Here is a 10,361-nt window from a genome sequence, read left to right as displayed (position 1 = left end):
TGAGGGAGGAGCTTCCTGAGGGCACTCAGTATGTGAAGAGCATCGTCAGAACTGGAACCCTGGTCTCTTGACCTCCAGTTCAACACTGTTTCCAGATTTGTCTATCTCTTAAGAGTAGAAAGCAGAAAATTTTTTTGATTTATTCATGTTTAAATTCTATATCAAGGGAAAGATGTCAATTTGTCTATAAAGATGTTTACTGAGGTCTTACTTTATCCTTAGTATTGACTTAGCTACTGCAAGGTATAAAGCAAACACAGAATGGTACACAGTGATATTAACATAAGACTGTCCAAACCTATAGAAAATTTTTATAAAATTTTATTGGCGTTTAATTGACCCAAAACAGAGGATATGCCTGGAAATAAGATCTCAAAAGATTGAGAAAAATGTTATTCGAAATGGCGATTTGCAGCCTATTTTAAGCATTTTGAATTAAGGAAGGAAAGTAAGGAAGATTACATGAAGGTAGGAGAGAACGAGGATTGGATTACAGGATAGGTAACAAGATTATGTGTTCTCCTGAGGGTGGTTTGCTTCTGAAGAGGCATTTCAAAGGTGTCGAGATGCACAGAAACAATGGACAGGACTTGTTTAAAGCAAAGATAAACCTTTACTAAAGAAGTTATAGGCCCAGGGCATGACCACCCACTGTGACCTGCCCAGTTAGAAGTTTATGATCAGATCACCCTATGGGGTTACTTTCTGTAGAACCCTTTTTTTGTGCACAGTGATGATGATCATCATCATTGTAATAGTAAGCTTCAATTTTTGAGTACCTGTTATGTACAAGCATTGGGTGCTTTACATGTATTACCACAAATAATTCTCACAAGTGCCTTATAAAATAGATGTTAATGTTAGGCCTTTTTAGATTGCTCATGACAGGAACCTAACTCAAATAAGCTTAAAAAAAAAAAAGGTAGGGGAGAATTATTTACATACATAAATGAAAATACCAGTTGTCTAGATTCTGCTTAGGCTGGATCCATGTGCTCAAACAATGTTGTCAAATAATGATGTCAGAATCTTCCATCTCCTCTATGTTAGCTTTACTTTCCAGTATTTCTTTCCCCGTGATTTAAAAGATGACCTCCCAGTAGCCCTGGTTCCCAGGAGCCTTACAGCATATAATTCCAGAAGGAGAGAGTCCTGTTCTGACTCAATATCCACATCAGCCTGCCCCAAGACCTTGACTCATCCTCTTTGGGTCATATGTCTGCACCAATCATTACGTTTAGGAAAGTGGGGTACTTGGCAGCTCCATATCTCCATAAGGTGAGAGAAGAGAGCTTCTTCTATCAGTGAAATGGAGAAGGGGCAATTCTTAATCCCGTCCTAGACACAGAGAAATCAAGTAATTGCCCAAGGCCACGGAGCCTGGTAGAGGCAGAGCTGGGACATAAACTCAAAATATTTACCTCCAAAATCTACGCTTTTTAATTTTTCTTGTTTTTTTTGGTGGGGGGGATGGGAAGATAATTCCCATACCTTAAAATTTACCATTTTAAAAGTGTATAATTCACCATTTTAAAAGTGAGAAGCCTATTTTAATCATCAGTCTAGATGTTTTCAGATTTAGTGTCATCAATGCTCAGTTGCAAAGCGTATGGTTAGCAATTTGTTGCTGTTAGTGGTTGAATTACCAAAATTATTAAACAATTTAAAAGATAGAAATCAGAATCAATTGAAGATTACCCCTCTAATAATGTCATCCTCATTTTCTTGTACTCCGATGTCCTCTTTTAGGTATAGCCACCAAGACTCCTGCTGAAGAGGCTGTTGGCACCTGTTTTGAGTGTTTGCGGCCAGGCTAGCAACAGGTCTGGAAACCGTGTCATACAAGGACTAACCAAGCAGGTTAATCTGGACATTAGAGAAGTGCATGTGTGCAGGGGGAGTGGCGGGCGGGGCATTTCTGCTGGGTAAGAGAAGATTTAGGGACAGGGTTGAAATGCTGTGGCATAGAAGTATTAGACTTGCTTTATGGGGCAACGGTGAGTGAAAATTATAGGAAGAGAGATGTTGGCTCAGACAAGGTAGCAGCTTTTGAAAGTCCAAACTGTCATGGACCTAAATGAAATAATCTCGTGAAGCAGGCAGAGTGATGATATTATCATCCTTAACAAAGAGATAAGGAAAAAGCCCAGCAAGCAAAAAATAGCTTGTCTGTAATCATCCAAGAGGCGCATGAGACTGTGGGTTCCCCAGTGCTGTGCTCACTGCCCCAGGCTGCTTCTGACCCCAGCGCTGAGCTTAAAGAGATGCCGCAAACAGGTGCAAACAGCCAGCAGTAAGGAAGTCGCAGGAAAGCTACCAATGTCAAAGTGTGACAAACAACTCTGAAGATCCTGTAGAGAGAAGGATCAGCCAGAAGCAGCGATTTTCCAGAGGAAAATAATGACTTCTGACAAGAAACAGGGATCTCCGACAGGAGACCAGGGATTTTCGACAGGAGAGCAATGGTTTATGACAGGAAAACAGAGATTTCTGGCAGAAAATGTTGACTTCTGACAGGTTATGAGTGGATTTCTGACAAGAGAAGGAGAATTTCTGAAGGCAGTGGTGATTTTTCTCAAGACAGATTTTTAAAAGAAGAGTGGTCATTTCTGACACAACAGTGATTTCTGACAGGAGAACAATAATCGCTGATACGAGAGCATGGATTTTTGGCAGAACTTTAGTGCCCATTACATAGGAGAGTAGTAACTTCTGACAGGAGGTTTTTGACAGGAATAAGGGTTTCTATTTGGAAGGACAAAAAGCAGCAGCACAGAAGAAACTAGAAAACAAAGAGGAGAATCAGGTTCCCTCTGGAAATAGGAGTCAGTCCTGGTGTGGAGGGAGGTTATCAGTTATAAGAACAAGGTGGATGATGGGAGGCTCAGTTGGGCAAGAGCCTCATTCCGCAGAAGGGGTTGAGTGGGTTGGAGGGAGAGTATCTAGATTTATATCACAGATGTGAGCATAAGTGACAAGGAAATGCATTCCCATCAAGAAACTTGGAGGAAGTAGAAGAGAGGAAAATCTGGTATTTCTTCAACCCCCCAAATTCAGAAATAATAAAGCCCTGGTTTTGATTCAGGAAATTCTAATGAAAGGTTTTGCCATATTTTTGGCAAGAGGGGCAGAATAGGAGACATGATCTCTCTAAAGCTGTCGCCCTGAAGTAATCCAGGAACCAGACCTTAGCGTGCGCGGAGAGAAATCAGCATTGTGGTAGAGAGGAAAATGAATCAAGGGAGGAGGAGGTATCAGTAGAACTTCTGATAGAAGCGGTAGGCTGGCAAAACTCTGAACAGAAGGAAAACTGATTTCCTTTGTCCCCAGCCTAGGTCATTTGCAGGGTCCTTTTCCTGCAAGCGGTTTACTGTGAACAAAGCCCAGCAGCGCAAAACTGAAGCAGGATATGCCTCAGAGGGAAGGAACGCTTTTTCTCTCAGACTGAGCTCTCATTGACCTCAGCTCCAGGCACCACGTCTACCATGTGACTGAATTCCTGTGGGCACTGAGCGCTAGGAGAATTCTAATTGTGCACATCCCCAGAACAGCTGCAGCATCCCCAGCCAGGAGCTCCAGACTTGTACTTTCGACCGGATGTGGGGCTCAGCACAGCTCTTCACACTCAGCACTACAGGCCCATGGCCGAGACGAGCGCACACGGCTTCTCGAAGTTAACTGGCTCCCCCCACGGACTCTCTGGAGGTCCCTACCACTTTATTCCTACAGCCTCAGGGACCATGGTCTTTTCTTTCCAGCTGCCACCACCTCTCCTTCCTCTTGGGGTTCCTTTCGACCCCGGACTGGATTCAGAGGAGGGCACAGAATTCTCCAGTTTCTCCCCAACCCCTACCACGCCCCTGACCACGCCCCTGACTGGCCCTCAAGCTATTTGATTGCTGCAAATGCCAACTGGGAAATAGTCAAGGTAGTAAGGAATAAAATTATAGATGAGAAGGCAGACGCGATTTTTTTAATCTCCAAAAAATTGCATTTCTGAAGAGAATGGTGATTTTTTTCAGGAGACACTATGTGGCTTGTCCTTTCTCATTTTGATAGTCACTGTAGCAGACCTCCCCAGACAAAGCTGGTGAAATCTCTCCTGTCCTCAGCAGTGATTCTAATTCTTTCATTGCTTGGGCCACTGCTCATCCACAACTTTTCAGAGACAGCATCAGCGTGAACCAGGAGGGGAACCATTCCAAGCCTCCGGATCAGTCCCTCTTGTGAAGGCTCACAAGTCTTCCTGGCTGGCTGACTCTGAGCAAGTTGCTTAACTTCAGTTGCCTCAACTGTAACATGGGGATAAAAATGACTACTTTACGTGTTTGTCGAGGTGATTAAATGAGATTAATAAAGTATTAAAGCATCTGGTACCCAGTAGGCTTAATCCGTTAGATCCCCTTACTTCTCATTGAGAGAAAGCAGTACCATTGAAGGGCTGCAGCAGGAAAGGTTGTGCAGTTTGTGCCCTTCCAAAGGCACCCAGCAGAGCAGCTGGGTGGAGACTGGAATGCCATGGGTGCTTCACTTGCAGTGTCAGGTGCTCCGGATGGGGCTTTTCTGCACAAAGGCTGTGCCTCTCCTGCATCACCCTAAGAGCAAGCAGCAGCTACTGGGTGTCTGTGTCAGCACCCAGCCCATCCTGCTGGGAAAAAAAAGGAATGGCACTTCAAAGTCAAGCATTTATATCACCTTCTTCCCCACAGTAAGACCCAGATCCCCCTCCTCTCCGCATCTTTGGAAGCCTTGGCGAGGTAGAGAGGAGCTGCTATTACAATGAATTCTCCTTTTCTCATCAGAGGGGTCTCCTTGAGTGGGAGCCAGTTTGCCTGCTTTTGGGGTCCGGCAACCACTCCTCTGTTTAGCTGGCCCCCAAAGAGGCTCTCTTTAATATCCCTTTCTGTCTTCATTTCTGTCTCGTATAGTTGGTAAGACACAGAGTAACATCTGCAAGAGTTAATCTATGTGTTTCCCCTTCACTCTACAATCTCACTGGTTGGTATCCAGGGCACCCCAGTCCACACTGACCAGAAACACATATCCACAGAAACTGCAAAGGGCTTAGACACACAAGCTCAGAGTGGGCTCACAGAATCAGATTTTCCTCTCCCAAAGACTAGAAAAAACTGGGCTTGAGGAAGCAGGCAGAGGCAGTTGGACCCGGACAAGAGGAGTGAAAGCACCTTAGTCCTTGAAGTGAGGGGGAGTGGGTCCAGTAAGAAGGGAGCAGATGGGAGGGCACTGTGTGTGAGGCTCAGTGTGGACCCCCAAAGGCCTGGAAGAGCGAATGGTGGCTTTGGGAACCAGGAGCAGGGATGAGGCCAAGAGGGAAAACCTCACTCTTGAACAGAACCAGGAGTGGAAATTTCCCCGGAAGTAAGAGCACTGATGAACTCTACACTGCTGAGGGGTTTGACTGTGCTGGGAATGTTCTTTTCAAATGAAGGAATTTTCAGTGGAAGAATTAGTTACAAAAAGCGGTGACCATTTTAGCAAAAATCCTCAATTTATCAACACAAAACTAATTGAATTTCTCAGGTAACTGGAAAATCTTTTTGTACTAATTTTAGGAAAAAGGTAAATAAAAATCAAAAACAAATTGAGGCTTAACTTTTTTAAAACAACAAAACATCAAGAGCTTCCAGGGACCCCGCCCACCGCCCCCTGCCAGAGCAACCCATCCTATTACATTTTTACAGTAGGAACAGTTCGCATTCAGAAGGATGACCCTTGAATCACTAGGTCATCAAAGGAAAGTTTTGGTTTACTCAGCTGCCAGAATCCCTATTTCCTTTACATTATAGTGAAGTGGAGCCTGACTGTATTTCTAAATTAACTACAAGCTCCTTGAAATTGATTTTTCAAGAGTTCTAGCATCTCTTTGAAAAAGTCGACACTATATAAATTGAATGTCTTGTGCATTCAAGAAGGAACTGGTCTTTGAGAACCTCATATGGTTGCATTCTGCAGACATTTGGCTCGAACGATTCATGCTACTGGTTCTCAACAGGGGAAAGGAGGATATTTCCCCAGAGAATATTTGACAATAGATGCAGACATCTTTAGTTGTCATAACCGGGGGGTGATGGCGGGGGCTGGTACTAACGACATCTAGAAGGGAGAAGCCAACACTATAATGCACAAAACAGCCCTCAGTGACAAAGTATCAGACCCAAATGTCAATAATACTGAGGATGAGAAATCACGGCTCCTGGTGGTAGAAAAAGAAGATATTCTCTTAGTGAAGGACACTAGGGTGGCTGCCCCAAGCTACTCACAGGCCTCAGGGACAAGATCTGAGGCCTGCCCTGTCAGCCATCACTTGGGGCTGGTCTTGCGTTGCCCAGGCTCTTAGGATGGTTGTATAATCTAAAGCCAGGACATCTATCTGCAATGAAATACAACAAGCAGGATGTTTGGCTGCTCTCTGCTGACAACAAGGATACTCAGTTTAGCCTAGAGTGGAACATAAAAGGTTAGTTGTTCCATGAGGACTAGAGACTGAGTCCGTTGGTCAGTTCACATCTTCCTTGAGCAGGACTGGGCGGGCGCTGCCAGTGCTCACCTGGTAGGGCTACCTCTTCTGGCTTCCACTGGCAACCAAGCGTTCTCGTGACCAGTACTTTGTTTCTTTGGATGTGTTGATGACATCAGCAGAGTCTGACTTCAACCTGGGGCCAGAGTACAGTTAAGATGATTGCATTACTTGGCTGTGACCTATTTATTATGTTTATATTTTACAGTTTAATGAAGGATCTCCTTGATCTAAGAGAGAATTATTTTGAGAAGCCAACTAATCTGTGAGTGGCTGGAGGTTAAATAACTAACATAGTTTGCTCTAGTCTAGTACCAGTATTTGTCAAAAGTATTCCTATGATATAGCAATTAATAAAATATGTACAATTTAAAAAATGATCATAATTCATAATAGCTTTGTCAATAGGCATTTTCTCAATCATTGAATACTTAAAGTATAAATATTATCATGTGGGAGTGAGTCTGGAAATATTTTGATGATAGAAAGAAGGACTTATACTGACAAAAAGTTGGAAGCTATGGTTTGACTCTCAGAAGATTAATTTTCCATATTTCTTAGTTCTTGAGCAGGGAGACACAGAACCCCAGCTTGCCCTTTAACCTTCCACTCCCCTCCCCAGCCCCATGGAATCTGCTTGCTTGCTCTGTCTCTAGGAACAGACTGTGGGGAACAGTCTTAACTCATTGAATTTAGAAATTGTACTTTACAATTTCTAAAACATTTTCACATCCATTATCTCATTGGTTCTTCCAACCACAGTGAGGAAGGTAGAACAGGGACAATCACATCTACTTTATGAAGAAGGGCGGGGTGTGAGGACCTGATTCATCTCAGGATCTACAGTCCTAGAGCTGAGGCCTAGGCCCTATCTGTCCGCTGACTTGGGGCCCACAGCTCTTTCTACTTTGCTGGGTTGGTAGCTGACCCTTCTGGAGGTCTCTGACCCACCAAATATCAAATTCACTCCATAGTAACTAGTGGAGAAAGAGATCCAACAAGCATTTAAGAACTTTGACAAACTAGTCATTTCATATACTTTTGAGTTCTAATTAGTTTATGAGAATTGCACAAAGGTGCACAAAAGTAAAGAAAACAGAAAGTAGTGAAGAAAACCATGTTCGATTGCCATGGATATCCATGCTTACCTTAGGGTTCATATTTGGTACAACTTCCTGAAATTCCCCTTGAGGGTTCCAGGTGATCTTGGGGATCTCTAAAACTCACCTTATAAATCTGAAAAGTAAAAAAAAAAAAAAAAATCTGAACCAGATTAGATATTTCTGTGTAATTTTATCTTTGACATTCTATTAGTCTAAATCTATGAGTTCTGTCAACATCATCAAAGAACTCTCTAGGAGAAATAACTGTTTTGTTATTTTTGTTCAAGAGACATCCATCTATTCATTCATCCATTCATGTAGTTATTCGGCAAACATCGATCAAGTGTAAGGCCCTGTACTAGGCTTTGTACAGAGTACAGACTTGAAAACAGAAAAAATCCATTGAATACAAACTCATGCAACTAACCTCTATGAGAAAATCAAGAACAGATACAAAAAGTCATTATAATTGGCTTACAATTGATGCTTTAAACCACTTTTGAGGAAAAGTTAGGAGCTCTTCTATTGGAATGTGAAATATGCAGACCAAGAAGCTTTCCTGCAAGTGACTCAAAAATTCTCTGAATTCTTTACAGGCACTCAAATGGCTAGTGTTCAGAGAAAACTAGTAATGGAACTCTACCTTCAGTTCTTTGTGATGAAAAATCTAAAATCATAAAAACTTCAAAGCAGTTTCCAGTGTAACTATCTCAAGGGCAAGAAAAAATTTGTTAGATTTAATCTAGAGTCTGATATTGACTGCTATCCACTAAGGGACTTTTTGTCATTAAAAAAAAAAAAATTGTTTTACACAGTGAAATTCCATTATTCATACAATATCTTTCTAGTTGATCAAAAAGTAACTACATTTTATTTATAAGGGGGAGATGGGATTGATTTGGCAAATGGAAACCATGGAGATATATCTAGATGGATATTTTCACTTTCACTGTTACATGGAAGATGACAAAATTAGGCAGGAAATTATAAAAGTCTATGTCACAAAGGAGGAAATTATTTGTGTGGTATCCGTGTAGAGAGGATACACTGAGTACACTGAGGAGGTGCTACAGACAGATAAAGTGAGAAGCTCAGCGAGCCTTTTTGTTTGTTTCTGAGCATCACTGCCCATGCCAACACCCGGTGCCATTCTCTGGCAGAGGCACTACAATGGATAAGATGCTGTCCCTGCTTTCAAGATGCTTTTAGTCCATTCGGGGGAGACTCAGCCAAATAACTGCAGAGTTCTAGCCCAGTGTGATCAGGACTTTCATGGGACCAGTCCTGGGACTGCGGGTGTATGTAGCAGGGCTCTCACACCCAGGCTAGGGATTGTGGGTGCTGCCTGGACAGGAGTTTTTCTAACGTGCTTTCCAGGACTGCCATTTGACATGTGGCTCTGAAGAGAAAAATAAGCAAAGAATCACAAGATGTGATACGAAATCCTTCAGAAGGAAAAAACAGGACATGAAAATACGGTCAAATCCTCTAAAATCTTTATTCAATTACACTTGGAAAGAGGAGACAGGCAGACTCGGAGACTGGGGTAGATAACACCTTCCTCCCAGGTTCGCTCAGGTTGTTAAGGAATCTCCAGGGACGTCCACTTTTCCCATTAGCAGTGAATTGGGCCAGAGGACGCACTACAGCTGCGCTAATATTTGCTATATTGGATTACAAACCGAGTAATTGCCATTTAAGTTTCAAGTAATGGTGAGGGCATTCATCTGTGTTTTCGTTCATTTGTATGGCAATTAATTTGTACCTAAATTAACAATAAAAATGGTTACATGATCTAATAAAGTAGTAATAAAGATAAAAAACAACCTCCTCTGTTTTACCCTACAAGCAAGGCCAAATTGCTTTTTCCCCTCCCATTGTTTGTCTCTCCGGAGAAGATTATTTTCAGGCAGGCAGAGTGAGAACAAGGCGTTCAGGCCAATGCCTGTCAGGGGTCCCATGTCAAAGGCCATGGACAGGAAAATGGGGTTTGTGTGATGCAAAGCATTGTTGACTTGAAATGGTACAGGAAGGTCACTATTGCAGCATGCTCCCACGTAAGGCCAGGAAACAGGCCCTCTGGAATTGTTCTAGGTGAAGACAGACACAAACTAACTCAGCATTAATTTAGCACGGAATTTGCAAACTGGAGCTCTTGGGCAGCCAATGGCTAGCAGACACATTTTATTTAGCATGAAAGGGCTTTTGAGCCTTTTGATTTGTTTCTAATGTGTAAAAATTAGGATATTTCACATGAATATTCAGATTTCCAATCCTCTTGAGAAGTTGGAAAATTGTACTACATCTACACTTTTGCCTGGCAACATTTATCTGGAGCAGTGGTCACTCTCCCCTACAGTCAGGCAGCGCTTGCCAAATTACTATAGTCCCCACCACTCCCTATTGTCCCATATTGTGCCTGCCTCTCTAGTTATTAACTTGCCTGGCTCCTGTAGGATGTGAGTGTGACTCCTGTTTTAGTATTTGCCTGGTCATTTACAGAAGTAAACTGCTTTCATTGGTCTTTATCTCAGCTGCACTTTTTAACTTCCTGGAGCATTTTGTTTTTTCAGTTCGAATGTCTTGGACATGGAGGGTGCCCCCTGACCAAAGGTTCTTTGGTTTTGGCATTGAACCTCTTGCCATAGAACCATAGACCAATCCAAAGGGAAGTAATTTTGGAAAGCAGCTTATCTCCCTGCCTTATTTAGGAACTGAGG

At 42.6% G+C, this 10,361-nt stretch overlaps 1 long non-coding RNA gene across 2 annotated transcripts; it reads right to left on the bottom strand.

The window, feature by feature from the left end:
- Positions 1 to 303: 303 nt before the first annotated feature.
- On the bottom strand, positions 304 to 8,180 carry LOC120592935 (uncharacterized). Of its 2 annotated transcripts, none has more exons than XR_005650245.1 (4): positions 8,069 to 8,180; positions 7,687 to 7,774; positions 6,569 to 6,674; positions 304 to 4,648 (listed from the first exon to the last, which is right to left on the bottom strand). It is a non-coding gene; the product is annotated as an uncharacterized LOC120592935 (long non-coding RNA). The 2 variants fall into 2 exon arrangements; XR_005650246.1 differs by having other exon boundaries at positions 304 to 4,645.
- Between the last annotated feature and the right edge of the window lie 2,181 nt (positions 8,181 to 10,361).

The sequence above is a fragment of the Pteropus medius genome, unplaced genomic scaffold, assembly GCF_902729225.1.
Source record: "Pteropus medius unplaced genomic scaffold, Ma_sr-lr_union100, whole genome shotgun sequence".
In the NCBI taxonomy this organism is placed as follows: Eukaryota; Metazoa; Chordata; class Mammalia; order Chiroptera; family Pteropodidae; genus Pteropus; species Pteropus medius.
The sequence above is the reverse complement of the archived record's forward strand: the minus strand, read 5'-3'. Positions and strand labels throughout refer to the sequence as shown.